Raw genomic sequence first — 17,062 nt, 5'->3', positions numbered from 1 at the left:
GTTCTCGAGAAGCCGGCTCGGCGGCATCCGCGGCGGCGCAAGGGAGGGGGAGGAGAGCGGACGGGCGGGGGCTGACTTGCAAGGAGGGAGGGAGGGAGGGGGCGCGAGCGAGCGAGCGAGGAGTTCCCGGGGGCTCGGTTCAGCGCTGCGTTTCCCCTCTCGCTCGCGCTGCTCTTGCTCTCTCCCCGCTCTGCCTGGCCTGGGCTCAAGCAGTTGTCGAAGCCGAACCGCCGCCGCCGCGCTCCGTCCGGGCCCAGCTGCCGATCGCTGCGCAGGTTTGGAACGCGCGCCATTTTGTGAGCGATAGAAAAGCTGCCCGGCTAGGAAACGCCGCGGATCCGCCCGCCGGGCCGGCCTGCCCTCCTCCCGCAAGAGGGAGGCGTGCTGGTAAGCTCCGATTCGGGGGGCCAAGGCCTTACTTTCTCCCTGGGCCAGAGTGTGGCGGACGAAGTGAATCAAGCCGGCTGAGACGATTGCGGAGACGTTGCCTGAACTGGGCCGGGCCGCTAGCTGAGGCGGGGAATGAACTGAACCCACCCGCCACTGCCGCCTCTCCACAGCCCGCGAAAGAAGACCTCGGTCAGGATTAGGACCACTGCAGCCTCTCCCCCCCCCCCGACAGGAACCAGAGGCGGCCACCGCCCAAGTTACGGGTAAGTGGCAGGGCCTTTTGGCACTGGGGCCGCCGGCTCGACGGCACGGGGAAAGAGGGGCCGCTGCCATCTTGAAGAGGGAGCCTGGGCCGACCCGGCGGTGAGGCGAAGGCCGAGCCGGTGGAGGGAGAGGCAGGCGCCGGCTTTCCCCCCGCTGCGGCCGTTCGGGGATGGAGTGGGGAAGAGAGGCTCCCTTCTGAATAGTGAAGGTGACGGCTGAGGCCTGGAGGCCCTTTCCCACCTGGCTGAAGGATTGGCCCTGGTCGTTCGGCGTTGTCGGTACCTGGGCCAGGTTGGCTGCGGCGGAGGAAGAAGTTCTGCGAGCTGTGCCGCTTCCTTGGGCAGGTGGGCAGAAAGTCGGCCGTTTTCACGGAGCACCTGTTGTAGGGGTAGGGGGTGGTTTGAGGCGCTCGTCCCTTAAGCACGGGAAGGGGATTTGGTATAGTCAGTGTGGAGGTCCAGGGTAGTGACGGGAGCCCCTGTCGTGTTTCTGTCAATTTGGAGTCATTGCGCCATGTACATTTCCCTCTGTCACTCCGGCTGAGTTTCATTGTGATTCTTAAGGAACTAGAAACAAAAAATAATTCATCTGAATTCATCGTTGGCTTTTTTGGTCAAATAGCGTGGGTCCAAAAAATAGGCAAAACAATCCAAAATAAAATATATCTTCAATGAGTTGCCTTCTATTTTTACTTGCATTTTATCTTAATCCGAACTCTTCTTACTTGTAAATAGTTGTGGTTTCCAAAATACTTTTTTCAAAAAAAAAAAAAAAGTACTGCACATACTACCAGGATTTGGGCAAAATCTTTTTCCTTCAAGACTATTCCATTACTCTTGGACCATCAGAAGACAGTGTATTATTTGATAAGTAAATATGTATGTTTAAACTTCCTCCTCAGCAAATAAGCAAGACTATAGTATTGTATATATTAATTGAAATTCACTTGATAGTAATTTAAAATAACTTGTTTTCAGTGAACATGTAGAGGTAGTATACTGTATGAATGTCAATCCTATTTTCTCATTTAGTAGAAACAACTTTTAAGATGCAGTTCTAATACATGATTATTGTAGAAAATAGTCTCATTCAGTTCAATTGGACAAATACAGGATATGGTAGCTGAGTTCAAGCTGTTCTCATTATAATTACTTTATTGCAGAAAATGAATTAAATGTCAACCTGATTCCTTGTTTAACTTCACATTCTTCATATTCTAACTCAAGTTCCATGTGATGGAGAACTGACCTGTGTCATATCAGAAAAGTTGGTACTTCAATCTTCAAACCTTGTGCTAGTGTGTCTGCTTGCAGAGTTGACCTACTGTCATGAAAGATACTGTCCTCATACAGCAGTTTGCCTCATCTTTAAACTGTGTTTGCTGGCAAATAGTGTTTTGAATTGGGGTGTACTATGTCTGCTTTGCTAACTCAGAAAAGAAGTCTGAGAGGTGATGTTTATAGGCAAGAAAGTAACTGAACTCTTATGAAGTATTGTATAATGGTGGGTTCATTGTACTTAAATAGAGGAGTTACAGTAGAAGGTACTGTGAGTTGCAGAATTTTGAACTTGAATGTTGTGTTAGTTAATTGTGTACTGTTACTATTCTACTATTGAAAGAGTTGTTCCAGTGGCAAACTATATAGAAAATTACAAACTTAAGTTCTGTATCTGTGCTGTTCGCTTGGACAGTGCTTCACCCTGCACCACCTGAAATATCATATAAAGTGAGAAATATGTTGTTCATATATAGTTAATTGTTAACCCATACAGTTTTAGCCTTTATAGTTTTTAAATGGAACTGAATTCCTTTATTTCCATTTTCATATTTTGCATATTTTTGCAAAAGCATGAGATATGTTAAAATGGCAAGTTACAACATAGAGCTTACACATGTTTTCTCATAAGAATCTCCCCTCGGGTATACTGATCTTCCTCCTAGGAATTACAAGATTACAACCTCAGTTTATGAAATTTGGGTGAACTTTTGGAATCTTATTAACATATCATTCTGTTTTATCGGATAATATTGCTTAACCATTGTTTCAAGAAGTACAGAAGTAAGTAATGTCATGATGCAGTGTATGAAATAGCTCAGCTGTGTGTTAGGTGACACTACTAAACCAAAGCTGAAACTTGTTTAACTCTTGTGTTTGATTTGTAATGAATGATCTGAAGCAAAAAAAATGAGCAATTGTATTGGGGTAACAAATGACTGGGTTTTTGTTCCTTATTGTAGATTTTTAGTACATAAATAACTCAGTTCTTATAACAGCAGATTATGTTTTCATAGCCAGTGGTCCTTTACTCAGAACAGGACAATAACAAAGTTTAGAAATAGACTGGCATTGTGGTGCCATAACTTAGACTGCCATCTGAAACATACTGTTTATGATGCAGTCCTGCAGTTTATTTTGTAAGAGTGCTTAGGTTTGCAGTTATAGAGTAAAATGCAAAGTTTTCTTATTTCCATCTGTGTGCAAGGAAGACTGAAGCTTTAAGTTTTTTTTAATTTGAAAGTTAAAATTATTAGAAATTGGTATAAAGTGGAATTTTGAGAAGTTATATTTGCTACACAGTCCTACACAAGTTTATTCAGTTTAAATGGGGCTTATACCTACCTAGGTATGTGTAGACTTTCAGACCTTTTTAGGACGAAGAGTAACTTCTCTGTCTTACATGTGTTTACTTAGAAGTGTACCACAGTGATCAGAGAAGTATTCTCTAATAACCATGTTCAACTTGCAGCACATTCTTCTTAAGAAACATACTGGGCAAGTAAATGTTTATAAATGGCCAAGACTCTTGTATTAGCTTCCTTTCAAAAGAGGTCTTAGCATCCTGATTGGTACAGGCTTATTATGTCTTTGAAAATGAGTGAAAATTATCTGTCCTGTGCCCTTTTCTGTACATATATAAAGTATATATCTGTATCATTTTGAATTTGTGACTGAGGAAAGTAGGCATAAAATTGTAATTATTTTTACAAAAACATTAGTATTTTGCATGTTGTTTATTTTTGTAAAATCACTTATTACCCCACGTGATAGCACAAGAAATTGGTTAATTTTGCAGATACTTCTAGTTTTGTATAAGATTTTAAAAATATTTTATTTTGCATTATTGTTTTATTTTAAAAACTATCCTGGGAATGAATACATTTCTTAATTATATAGGATAATCCATATTATATCATTGACAGTTATGACAGAGTGCAGAATTCTGATGGTAGAACTCAATTTATAGTGAAATATGGGTGGATACTCCCAAGTGAGTTGCATTTAACTAAATTATAGTGAATTAAGTTGATAGTCTTTTATGTATCTTAGTGTAAAACTGCAGCCTTGGTTTATAAAGTCTGTAGTATCATCAATGATGACTTCAGGAGACATGTTTTTACTTGAACCTGTTTGTAAACAAATAGTACTTTCAGTCTGAAAGTCAGGCACTATACCACTGAAACTAGAAGGTGTAGTATGCTGATTACAGAAAATGAAGGTGAACTTCTAGATAGTTTAGGAAAGTGAATTAAAGTTTTTTTAATGATGTTCCCATTGTAATAATCAACTATGAGTTCAAAAGAGGTCACAGTACAGTGTGTGTGTGTTTAGTCGTTTAGTCGTGTCCGACTCTTCGTGACCCCATGGACCAGAGCACGCCAGGCCCTCCTATCTTCTACTGCCTCCCGGAGTTGTGTCAAATTCATGTTGGTTGCTTCGCAGACACTGTCCAGCCATCTCATCCTCTGTCGTCCCCTTCTCCTCTTGCCGTCACACCTTCCTAACATCAAGGTTTTTTCCAAGGGCACTTTTCTTCTCATGAGGTGGCCAAAGTACTGGAGCCTCAGCTTCAGGATCTGTCCTTCCAGTGAGCACTCAGGGTTGATTTCCTTCAGAATGGATTGGTTTGTTCTCCTTGCAGTCCAGGGGACTCTCAAGAGCCTCCTCCAGCACCACAATTCAAAGGCATCAATTCTTCGGCGGTCTGCTTTCTTTATGGTCCAGCTCTCACTTCCATACATCACTATATGAAAAACCATAGCTTTGACTATTCGGACTTTTGTTGGCAATGTGATGTCTCTGCTTTTTAAGATGCTGTCAAGGTTTGTCATCGCTTTCCTCCCAAGAAGCAGGCGTCTTTTAATTTCGTGGCTGCTGTCTCCATCTGCAGTGATCATGGAGCCCAGGAAAATAAAATCTGTCACTGCCTCCATGTCTTCCCCTTCTATTTCCCAGGAGGTGATGGGACCAGTGGCCATGATCTTAGTTTTTTTGATGTTGAGTTTCAGACCGTTTTTTGCACTCTCCTCTTTCACTCTCATTACAAGGTTCTTTAATTCCTCCTCACTTTCTGCCATCAGAGTGGTATCATCTGCATATCTGAGGTTGTTGATATTTCTTCCTGCAATCTTAATTCCGGCTTGGGTTTCATCCAGTCCAGCCTTCCGCATGATGTATTCTGCATATAAGTTAAATAAGCAGGGGGACAATATACAGCCTTGTCATACTCCTTTCCTAATTTTGAACCAATCAGTTGTTCCATGACCAGTTCTAACTGTTGCTTCCTGTCCCACATATAGGTCTCTCAGGAGACAGATAAGGTGGTCAGGCACTCCCATTTCTTTAAGAACTTGCCACAGTTTGCTGTGGTCCACACAGTTGAAGGCTTTTGCATAGTCAATGAAGCAGAAGTAGATATTTTTCTGGAACTCTCTGGCTTTCTCCATAATCCAGCTCAAGTTAGCAGTTTGGTCTCTAGTTCCTCTGCCTCTTCGGAATCCAGCTTGTACTTCTGGGAGTTCTCGGTCCACATACTGCTGAAGCCTACCTTGGAGGATTTTGAGCATAACCTTGCTAGCGTGTGAAATGAGTGCAATTGTACGGTAGTTGGAGCATTCTTTGGCACTGTCTTTCTTTGGGATTGGGATGTAGACTGATCTTTTCCCATCTGGCCACTGTTAGGTTTTCGAAACTTGCTGGCATATTGAATGTAGCACCTTAACAGCATCATCTTTCAAGATTTTAAATAGTTCAACTGGAATGCCATCACCTCCACTGGCCTTGTTGTTAGCCAGGCTTTCTAAGGTCCACTTGACTTCACTCTCCAGGATGTCTGGCTCAAGGTCAACAACTACATTGTCTGGGTTGTACGGGATATCCAAATCTTTCTGATATAATTCCTCTGTGAATTCTTGCCACCTCTTCTTGACGTCTTCTGCTTCTGTTAGATCCCTCCCATTTTTGTCTTTCATCATGTTCATCTTTGTGCAAAATGTTCCTCTAATATCTCCAATTTTCCTGAACAGATCTCTGGTTTTTCCTTTTCTGTTATTTTCCTCTATTTCTTTGCATTGTTCATTTAAAAAGGCCCTCTTGTCTCTCCTTGCTATTCTTTGGAAGTCTGCATTCAATTTTCTGTAACTTTCCCTATCTCCCTTGCATTTTGCTTCCCTTCTCCTCTCTGCTATTTCTAAGGCCTCATTGGACAGCCACTTTGCTTTCTTGCATTTCCTTTTCTTTGGGATGGTTTTTGTTGCTGCCTCCTGGACAATGTTACGAGCCTCTATCCAAAGTTCTTCAGGCACTCTGTCCACCAAATCTAGTTCCTTAAATCTGTTCTTCACTTCTACTGTGTATTCGTAAGGGATTTGGTTTAGATTATACCTGAGTGGACCAGTGGTTTTTCCTACTCTCTTCAGTCTAAGCTTGAATTTTGCTATGAGAAGCTGATGATCAGAGCCGCAGTCAGCTCCAGGTCTTGTTTTTGCTGACTGTACAGAGCTTCTCCATCTTTGGCTGCAGAGAATATAATCAATCTGATTTCGATATTGCCCATCTGGTGATTTCCATGTATAGAGTCGCCTCTTGTGTTGTTGGAAAAGAGTGTTTGTGATGACCAGCTTATTCTCTTGACAAAACTCTATTAGCCTTTGTCCTGCTTCGTTCTGAACTCCAAGGCCAAACTTCCCTGTTGTTCCTTTTATCTCTTGGCTCCCTACTTTAGCATTCCAGTCCCCTAGAATGAGAAGAACATCTTTCTTTGGTGTCAGTTCTAGAAGGTGTTGTAAATCTTCATAGAATTGTTCAATTTCAGTCTCCTCAGCAATGCTGGTTGGTGCATAAACTTGGATTATTGTGATGTTGAAAAGTCTGCCTTGGATTTGTATTGACATCATTTTATCATTTTTGAGATTGTATCCCATTACAGCTTTTCCCACTCTTTTGTTGACTATGAGGGCTACTCCATTCCTTCAACGGGATTCTTGCCCACAGTAGTAGATATGATAATCATCTGAGCTGAATTCGCCCATTCCTGTCCATTTTAGTTCACTGATGCCCAGGATGTCGATGTTTATTCTTGCCATCTCCTGTTTGACCACCTCCAGCTTCCCAAGGTTCATAGATCTTACATTCCAGGTTCCTATGCAGTATTTTTCTTTGCAGCATTGGATTTTCCTTTCACTTCCAGGCACGTCCACAGCTGAGCGTCCTTTCGGCTTTGGCCCAACCACTTCATTAGCTCTGGAGCTACTTGTCCTTGTCCTCCGCTCTTCCTCAGTAGCATGTTGGACGCCTTCCGATCTGAGGTTCCCATCTTCCAGCGTCATATCTTTTATCCTTTTGTTTCTGATCATGGGGCGTTCTTGGCAAAGATACTGGAGTGGCATTGCCAGTTCCTACTCCAGGTGGATTGTGTTTAGTCGGAACTCTCCACTATGTCCTGTCCGTCTTGGGTGTCCCTGCATGGCATAGCCCATAGCTTCTGAGTTACTCAAGCCCCTTCGCCACGACAAGGCAGCAACAGTATTAATATTAAATGGTCCATATACTGGCCAGTATCCTTTTGTATAGTTCTGCTCATGTAGCAGAAATGGTGTCTTTGCCTACAGCAAATGTTTACTAACTGGAGTTCCTTTTTGATTTCAGGGTGTATGCAAACTTGTATCATTGCATGTGAGTTGTACACACCCGAAAATTGAAAAAGGAACTCTTTAATTAGCATCAGTCTGCTGCTGCTGCTGGTGCCGTAGAAGAGTTATGCAACAAGATGCTGGCCATTGCTTACTTATGGAGCACCTGCATTTTGTTGTAGAGCAGTAGTTAACAACTTTGGGTAACCTAGGTGTTCCTGGACTGCAACTCACAGAAGTCTTCACCACTAGAACTTTAAATTCCCCACCATTGTAACCAGTGGATAGGGGAACTAGCTGTGCCAGCTACCAAATGGTATAGCTAATGGTGCTTATCAGACCTATGTTAGGATAACAGAGCTCCTTTCAGTCTAGTGCTGATTCCTTCCAGCTTTCTTCCTTGGGACTGGCAGGAGCCTATTCTGCATCCCATCACTCACAGCAGGGTTTTGGTGGTAGTTGCCTGCTGGTGGTGGAATTCCTTTCAGTCAGTGGAGATGCACTACTGTCTTACCTTAATCATACAAAAAGCAACATTGTGGTTAATGTATTTGGGCCATGGACTTCATTAACCAGAGCTTTGAGCGTCATTATCTTTTTTAAATAGTTGCCTTAAACTCTTACTTGCGTTGTCAATGGAAGTCTTAAGTGGAAGTGGCCTAAACATTTTCCAGTTAAGTGTGTGTTAGAATGATGTTCTGACTTTCTGAAAGGTAGAAGATTTCTTTTGGCTCAGGTAAAAGGACTATCTAGTCTCATATTCGGTTTGTACTGTGGCCAGCTGATTGCTTGTTGTCAATGGGAAGCCAGAAAGCAGGACATGAATGCAGTGGCATGATTACCTGCTGCTATTCAAAGGCATATATCCTCTGCCACCAAAGATAATCTGTCACTGATTGGTATCTAATGGCAGTTTTATCTGCCATGATTTTGTCCAGTTTCTTGGTAAAATTATCAATTTGGCAACCATTGCTCTTGTGGAAACAGATTCTGTAGTTTATATGTGAGCTGTGTGAAGTGGTACCTCCTTAAGTGATTGTGAAGTGAACATGCCAGTTGTAACTAGAAATGTGTGGTTGTGCCAGTGATTTTGTATAACTGAGCTAACCCTGCCTCCCACCATTGTGATATTGAGTGTGATATTGAGTGTTGACATCTGGATATAGTGTTGTTTTTATCTGAATTGTTTATACGCACTGAATTTTATACAGCGTGGGTGGCTTCATTTTTAGAAGTTACCCTGTTGGCCGTTGAAATGCAGTAGTATAAAGTAGAATCTTCAGATCCTGTGCCCTATGAAATGTCCCAGTTTAATTTTTATTCTTGATTAGACTGTGCAAAAAAGTAGAGCAGTTCAACAAGTATATTTGCCAGGCTGCTAGTCTATAGAAAAAGTTTTAGTTTTCTTCTAGCAGGATTTCAATGTAACCTAAAAAGAAAATGTGATATTATCATGTCTGTTTAACTGCAGGAGTAGAAACCTATGCATGTTAGCAAATTACTATAGTTGTTGTATGCTGCAGCATAGTTTCATAGACCAAATAGAGGTAAATAACTGTACATCTCTGTTTTATGGTAATATAAATCAAATTGTTTTGGTATGTAGAAAAGAAAAAGGAATATATGTTGTAGAGCAGATAGTATTGTAAGGCAAATTCTAAAGGAAGTAGTTTTATGTGTAATTCCAAAAAAATTCCAGTTGATTTAGTCTAGCAAATAAAGGTGTAAGAAGAGCCTCACTGGATCAGACCAGATGCTTATCTGTCTAGTATTCTCTTCTCTGGTGGCGCTGTGGGCTAAACCGCAGAAGCCTGTGCTGCAGGGTCAGAAGACCAAGCAGTCGTAAGATCGAATCCACGCAACGGAGTGAGCGCCCGTTGCTTGTCCCAGCTCCCGCCAACCTAGCGGTTCGAAAGCATGCAAATGCGAGTAGATAAATAGGTACCATCTCGGTGGGAAGGTAAACAGCGTTCCGTGTCTAAATCACACTGGCCATGTGACCACGGAAAGATTGTCTTCGGACAAACGCTGGCTCTATGGCTTGAAGAGTGGGATGAGCGCCGCCCCCTAGAGTCGGACACGACTGGACAAAAATTGTCAAGGGGAACCTTTACCTTTACCTTTATTCTCTTCTAGAATGGCCATCCTGCTGTTGCATTTGGGAAGACACAAATGAAATATAGATGTTGTGTCTAGTACCACTGGTAACCCTATCTTATGTTGATTTGGTGAACCTATTTTAGAGCAGCCCAGTTTTAAGTCTTGTAGCAGGTAGCACAGCTGAAGAGGCATTTTCCTCTGCCTTTTCTGAATTTTCTGTTTTGAGAGGATTCTAACGTTGGTATCCCTATTGAGAAGGGTAGCATCTGCGAGTACAGTGGGGTCTTGACTTAAGAACGGCTCGAGTTAAGAACATTTTGACTTAAGAACCGCTCTCATAGGAAAATATTGACTTGACTTAAGTACTTAGATTTGAGTTAAGAACTGAAAAAAACCCATGTGGGAGGCAGGGAAAGTGCAAAATGTGAACTTTAAGTGAACTGTTGGCCAGTGAAAAGGGTGCCTGTCTGCTTCCTCACTCCTCCCAGTGTTTAGAGAGTGGATTGGGAGACAGTCTTCAGACTGCCTGGTACTGGTACTGCCTGGACTGTATTTTCCCTGCCTTCCCTGAACCTTTCTTGACCTAAGAAAAAAAGAAACAAAATATCCCCCTCTAGTGGTCGAAGGCGGAATAGCAGCTTCCCATTAGTTTCTATGGACGGAAAAGAGCAGATACGGATCAAATGGTTTTCAATGCATTCCTATGGGAAATGCAGATTTGACTTGAGAACTTTTTGACTTGAGAACCGCCTTCCAATACGGATTAAGTTCTCAAGTCAAGACCCCACTGTAGTCTTACTGATGCTGGGCTTCCTGGTAGTCTTAATGCAGCAGGATGCAGTAGGGGAAAGAGTAAGGCCATACAGTTTGGAGATTACATTAGGTTACCTAGGGCTTTCAAAGTTCAACAGCAACATGTGTTAGTTCTCGGGTGGATTTGGTTTAAATCAAATAGATTTAAATAACAATTTCAAATATTGAAACTTTTTGACAATTTTAATTTTAATTAAAAAATAAAGTTTGATTTAAATTGATTTCAAAAAATCATTAACTTATATCCGCCCTGTTTAATTCTGCTTGGAAACAAACTTGAGTTGCTGTACACCATATAATATCATTCCTGTATCCTGCGATATGTTAGTAGTTAACATTCTGTATTGGTGTGAACTCTCTTTAAGGGAAGTGTTCCTACTAGTGTATTACCACAAACAAACTAGTACATTTTCAGAGTATGTAATGTAGGTTACAACTCTGCTTCAAAGAAAGGCTGTATCCTGCCGATCTACCAGAGGTAAAACAAATAGATCTAAAAATAACTTGGGATTCAGAAATGGTCCCTATCTCAATGTTTGCCGGGAGGGAATGTGATCTCACTGAGAACAAGCATACCCTGAATGGCCTACCCACGATTCACTTCTTTTTTTTTACCTGGATTAAATTCTGTTTTTAAGAATCCATTATTGACTTCTGACTGTCATTCTTGGAGAACACTGCCTCACTAGACACTGAAGCAAAAGAGAAATAAAGCTAGGTATTACACAGTGGTGTTACAGAGATGTAAAGGAAAGAGAGAGATATGAGATGAAACCTAGTGATTTCTGCAGACAAGAGCAATAATTTTCTAGCACCACTTTTAAAATATCTAGACATCTCCAAGTCCCAGTCCACTCAGGATGCTGTGGTTGGTGCTTAAAATTGATGATAGACCTAGCAGACTGAACACTGTCATGTTCTCCCTTTCTCTTGCTATATGCCATCTTCTGGGGTAGTTTCTGTCTTAAAACTCAGCTAGAAGACAAATTGGAATGGATCTGAGCATTCTGTTTAATCAAACAGCACCTGGAGCTGATGCCTGCACAAATACCTGAACTGAGAATGAAAAAGTTGACACAGGCTTACAATTTCTTAATATTGTATAATTTACACATTGCTCATTTAATAGAGAGTTTACAGTAATTTATTTTAAGGACTGACGGTGTTCATACTTCACACAAAGAAGCATTCATAATTAGCAATTTAGAATGTACTGGTCTTTTTTAACAGTATGAGACTTACAGCATTCAACAGACATGTAGAAGAGCAAAAAGGAATCAAGCACTGGCTGCATTCTTACACTTAATCAGCAGTGTTGAAGAGGAGGGAGATTTACATATAGTACTCCTTTTCCAGGTTCTGTTTCCAAAGTAGATATGAATTAATTTTAATTTGCAAAGTAATCTAGAAAAACAACAGTTGTCTACTGAGTGTTCAGATACTATAAATGGATGAAAATTTCAAAAGTAATCATATCCTTGCTTGGAAAAGCTCTGTTGAATGAAATTGTAAATGTAATGTTTGTGAAGAAACAGTTTTCTGTTATTCTGAATTAAATCTTCAGGTAGCTTCTAGGCCAGTTTTTTTCAGAGTCTTTAAAAGTTTTCCAGCACTCGTGTCCTGACCATTGATGTCCATGCCTTGTTGTCTAGCACAGCGGTCCCCGACCTTTTTTGGACTGGCTAAGCCTCTGAGGAAGGCAGGGGCCCCTGCGCGGGTGCACGTGTGCTCTTCGGTGCATGTGCAAAGCAGAGGGGGAGTGCCTACCTGCCAGCACCAGCGTGAGTGCTCCTTTGCACATGCACAGGGGTGCCTGCATGCCCGCTCACCCCCCTTCATTCAGGTGCAGGTGTGAAGGGGTGAAGGAGTGCTCATGGCAGTGTGGGCATGTGTGCAAAACAGCTGTGGGGAGGGGAGTGCGTGTGGAGGTGCGGAAGGTCTGTCTTTGTGGCCCAATCCGGCTTAGGCCATGGACCGACACAGGGCTGCGGACCGGGGGTTGACGACCTCTGGTCTGGCAGACTAAAGAGACTTGAGCTCTAGCAAGAGAGAATGGGCTCCTAGGAGCTTTGAGTTGCTGTAATACTCCACTAATATCAGTTTAAATTTATCTGGATCTGTTATAGTTCAAGATAAGATATCTGATGGTTCTTCTGTAATCATGAAGGTTATATGAAGCTACAAATCTAATCTTAATCCGGTGCTTGTCAAGTACAGCCATAGAATCAGTAAGGACTGTCTTAGACCTTTATCACCATTTTGTTCAGTATAGAATACCGGATATTGTCTGCCACATGTTGAACTTAACACAGACTGTGAAGAGCCTGTGCTTGTCCATGTTCAGCCGTTTTCACAAAGTATACATGGGCTTGCTTCTGTGGCATAGTGCATAATCATGTTTATTTGCTGGGCCCAATTGAAGTTTCTATTTATGACTTTTAAAGCCTCAAATATGTGGAGTCCTCTTCCTCAGCATCTGTTTTTTTATATTGTTCAAGAATTTGTATAATCATGCACCATTTTCAGAATATGCAAAATATGCACCAAACTACTATTATAGTAGTGTGTACCAAAGAATTATGCTTAGTGGCAGCTCACCAATTCTAGAATCTGTTTCACTGGAGGCTAGTTAGGTTGATGTAAAGGACAGAGAGTAGATTGTTGAATTTTGAAACATCTGTTCATCACGCATAAAACAAAGTATCTAAATACAGTGGGGCCTTGCAAGACGATGTTAATTTGTTCCACGAAAAACGCTGTCTTGCAAAAACATAGTCTTGCGAAACATGGTTCCCCATTGGAATGCACTGAAATCTATTTAATGCGTTCCAATGGAAAAATAGTTTCTTACAAAAATTATCCATAGAAAACATTGTCTTGCGGAACGTGGTTCCCCATTAGAATGCATTGAAATCTATTTAATGCGTTCCAATGGGGAAAAATTGTCATCTTGCGAAAACCATCCATAGAAAATAGCGTCTTGTGAAGAGTAACAGCGATAGCAAAAACCAATCATCTTGCGGATTAATCATCCCGCGAGGCAATAGTCTTGCAAGGCTTGCTGTAGTATAAAGTTATGGCAAATTTTAGTGTTAACAGAATCTGCCTGATTTGTTCCTTTAGAAAAAAAGGACCTGAAAAAAGTGTTCAGTTTACAGAGTGATAGCAGTAGTCATATTTTATTTAATATAACTTGTAATGTTTCATTACATAGTTTTCTGAATATTGCTTTCCTTGCAAGAATACTGTGAGGAATTGCATGTTTTATCTTATTACCAACATCATAATATTGTTGGTAACAATACAAATGTTAGGATGAATATTAGAGAATTCTCCTTTAATGCTAATAATACTCATAATTCTATAACTGTATTAGTATCCCAATGGCTGTACAGTACTAGATGGGAATCCCTGTGTGGTGTAGTGTGGTGTAGTGCAGAGGTACCCAAACCTCAGTCTGCGGCCTGATGCCGGTCCAGGGCCTGTGCCAAACTGGTCCACGGAGACAGACCTCCCACCCCCCCTGCACAACTCACCCCTGCACAGATGATTTGCACGTGTGTGTGCACTCCAGTGCACCCGCATGAGCACTGTCACATTTACGCACAAGCACCCGTGCACCCGCACAAGTGCTGCACCGCCATTTGCGCAAGTGTGCTCGTTCGCACGCGAGAGAGCGCTCATTCGCACGAGTGTGGGTGGTGCCCCGCCTTCCTAGCCAGCCCATGGAGTGAAAAAGGTTGGGGACCCATGGTGTAATGGATAGAGTGGCAAATTAAGACTCTGGAGAACAGGGTTCGAATCCCCACTTAAATTCACGGATTGAGAAAAACTGGTAAAACGACTCATTAAATACCTCGCCTATATTGAAAGTCCTATTAGGGTCAGTATAAGTTGGTTTTGACATGATAGCACACAACACATGTACAGTTTTTGAAGTTGTTAAATGTTAGAGACATCGCTACTGTACGTAGAACAGCATTGTAGAACATTGATGTAGCTTTGTGAAGCAACTTTGGCATTATACTAAATTACTACTTTTGAGAGGAAGGAAGGTGGTATATAGTTCTTTATTTCTAGAGCACACATCTTCACCTTTAAAGATACCAGCTGCATTGTATGCTGTCCATACTATGTTTGGAAAACACCACAATTAATAACAGTGGAAGACAATTTCTTTGTCTTTTTCCCAGTGTATGAAATCATGTTTGCTTTTTTTTTTTCACTGTTTAGAATGAAGAAGCTCTTTCATTTAGCTTGGGAAAAGTGATCTATATTTTGTGGTACTGCCAGTCAGTTATTTTAGATAGAAATATGCTGTCTACTTTACTCACACATACAGTCATGGCCAAAAATATTGGCACCCTTGCAATTCTGTCAGAAAATGTAGCCCTTCTCTCAGAAAATTGTTGCAGTTGCAAGTGTTTTGGTACTCACATGCTCATTTCTTTCGTTTGTTTTGGAACAACACAAAAAAATCAGAGAGGAAAAGTCAAATCTGATACAATCCCACACAGAAACCCAAAAAATGCACTGGCCAGAATTATTGGCACCCTGTCTAAATTGTAACAATTAATTGCGTTTCAAGCATGTGATGATCCTTTAATTTGTATTTAGACACACCTTTTGCAAGTAAGAGGTGTGGGCAATATAGTAATCACACTTGCAACCAGTTAAGATGGAGAAAAGTTGACTCAACATTTGTGTTGTGTGTGACACTGAGCATGGGGAAAAGAATGAAGTGTAAAGAGTTGTCTGTGGATTTGAGAGAAAAAATGTGGAAAAACATTGACAATCTCAAGGCTACAAGTTCATCTCCAGAGGTCGTAATGTTCCTGTGTCCACTATGCACAATATCATCAAGAGGTTTATAGCCCATGGCACTGTAGCTAACCTCCCTGCACATGGATGGAAGAGCAAAATTACTGAAAAATTACACTGAAGGGTTGTTCGAGTGGTGAATACAGAACCCAGATTAACTTCGCAACAAATTCAAGCTGATCTGTGGACAGAGGGTACAACAATGTCAGCTCGCACTATCCATCACCATCTGAATGAAAAGGGACACTATGGTAGGAGACCCAGGAGGACACCACTGCTGACACAAAGGAATAAAAAAAGCAAGAGTGGAATATGCCAAAACCTATGTGACAAAACCACAATCCTTTTGGGAGAACGTACTGTGGACAGATGAGACAAAAGTAGAGCTTTTTGGTCAAGGTCATTATGGCACTGTATACAGAAAAAGAAATGAGGCATTCAAAGAAAAAAACACAGTCCCTACAGTCAAACATGGTGGAGGTTCAAAGATGTTTTGGGGTTGCTTTGTTGCTTCTGGCACTGGATGCCTTGACTGTGTGAACGGTATCATGAAATCTGATGATTACCAAAGAATTTTGGGGCGCAACATAGTGGCCAGTGTCAGAAATTTGTGTCTTCACCAGAGGTCATGGGTCTTCCAGCAGGACAATGACCTGAATCACACTTCAAAAAGCACTCAGAAATGGTTGCAAACAAAGCGCCAGTGAGATCTGAAATGGCCAGCAATGAGTCCAGATCTGAATCCCATAGAACACCTGTGGAGAGATCTCAAAAGCACAGTTGTTAGAAGACATCCTTCAAATCTGAAGGCCCTGGAGCAGTTTGCAAAAGAAGAGTGGTCCAAAATTCCAGTAGAGAGGTGTAAGAAACTCATTCATGGTTACAGGAATAGATTGATTTCCATTATTATTTTTTTTCCAAAGGGGGTCCTACCAAATATTAAGTTAAGGGCCCAATAATTCTGGCCAGTGCATTTTTGGGTTTCTGTGTGGGATTATATCAGATTTGACTCTTCCTCTCTGATTTTTTTGTGTTGTTCCAACACAAACCAAAGAAATGAGCATCTGAGTATCAAAACAACTGCAACAATTGTCTGAGAGAAGGGTTGCATTTTCTGACAGAATTGCAAGGGTGCCAATATTTTTGGCCATGACTGTATGTGAAATATAATGATTTAGTAACCAGTTGTTAATTACTCATTACAGCAGCAAATCTTACAGAACCTGCAGTCATAACAAGTAGTTTGTATACAATACTGTACCACATTTTACAACTGTATGAATTGGACAGACAAAACTGTTATGCAAAGCACATTTCTGTTATGATTTACTTTCTATTGCATTAACAATGGAAGTAACATGGTGGCGAGAATCCTGATGGACACTTTTCCTTGTGTAAAGGAAAAAAGCGTAACTGAATGCAGCAGCTTGTGGTTCAGTAATGAGGGCTGGTTGGATTCTTAGTTATATGCTCAGGAAATGAACCAGCATCCAGTTTGCCTCCATGATTTATATGATTTCTTCTGTGTAAGAGTAAATAACTAGCAGGATTCTGGTTACTGCTTGTAATGATATTAAGGAAACTGAATGATGTTTCTGTTATGAAATCAAACAGAAGTTTTTTACTCTGCCTGAAGCAATGAAAATAATGAATTCTGGGTAAACATATATAAATATAAATAACAGTTTTTGGAATCATTTTGACCATAGCACCTTGAATACATTATTCTTTAGCTTTTTCAGTCATTCCAGTAAAGTAGACATG

The 17,062-nt window shown here is 41.3% G+C and overlaps 1 protein-coding gene across 4 annotated transcripts in view; it reads left to right on the top strand.

The window, feature by feature from the left end:
* The first annotated feature begins 291 nt into the window (after positions 1-291).
* The window catches only part of DYRK1A (dual specificity tyrosine phosphorylation regulated kinase 1A), a 142,668-nt gene continuing 125,897 nt past the window's right edge, over positions 292-17,062 (top strand). For 2 of the 4 annotated variants that reach the window (XM_020789320.3, XM_078390542.1), the window contains exon 1: positions 292-653. The gene's annotated coding sequence lies outside the window, so the exon portion shown is untranslated. Of the gene's footprint in view, positions 654-873; positions 999-17,062 lie in introns of those variants that run through there. The other 2 variants (XM_072994130.2, XM_078390543.1) reach the window with 1 other exon arrangement.

This window comes from Pogona vitticeps, chromosome 3, assembly GCF_051106095.1.
Source record: "Pogona vitticeps strain Pit_001003342236 chromosome 3, PviZW2.1, whole genome shotgun sequence".
NCBI classification, from domain to species: Eukaryota; Metazoa; Chordata; class Lepidosauria; order Squamata; family Agamidae; genus Pogona; species Pogona vitticeps.
This window is presented reverse-complemented; position numbering and strand designations above follow the sequence as displayed.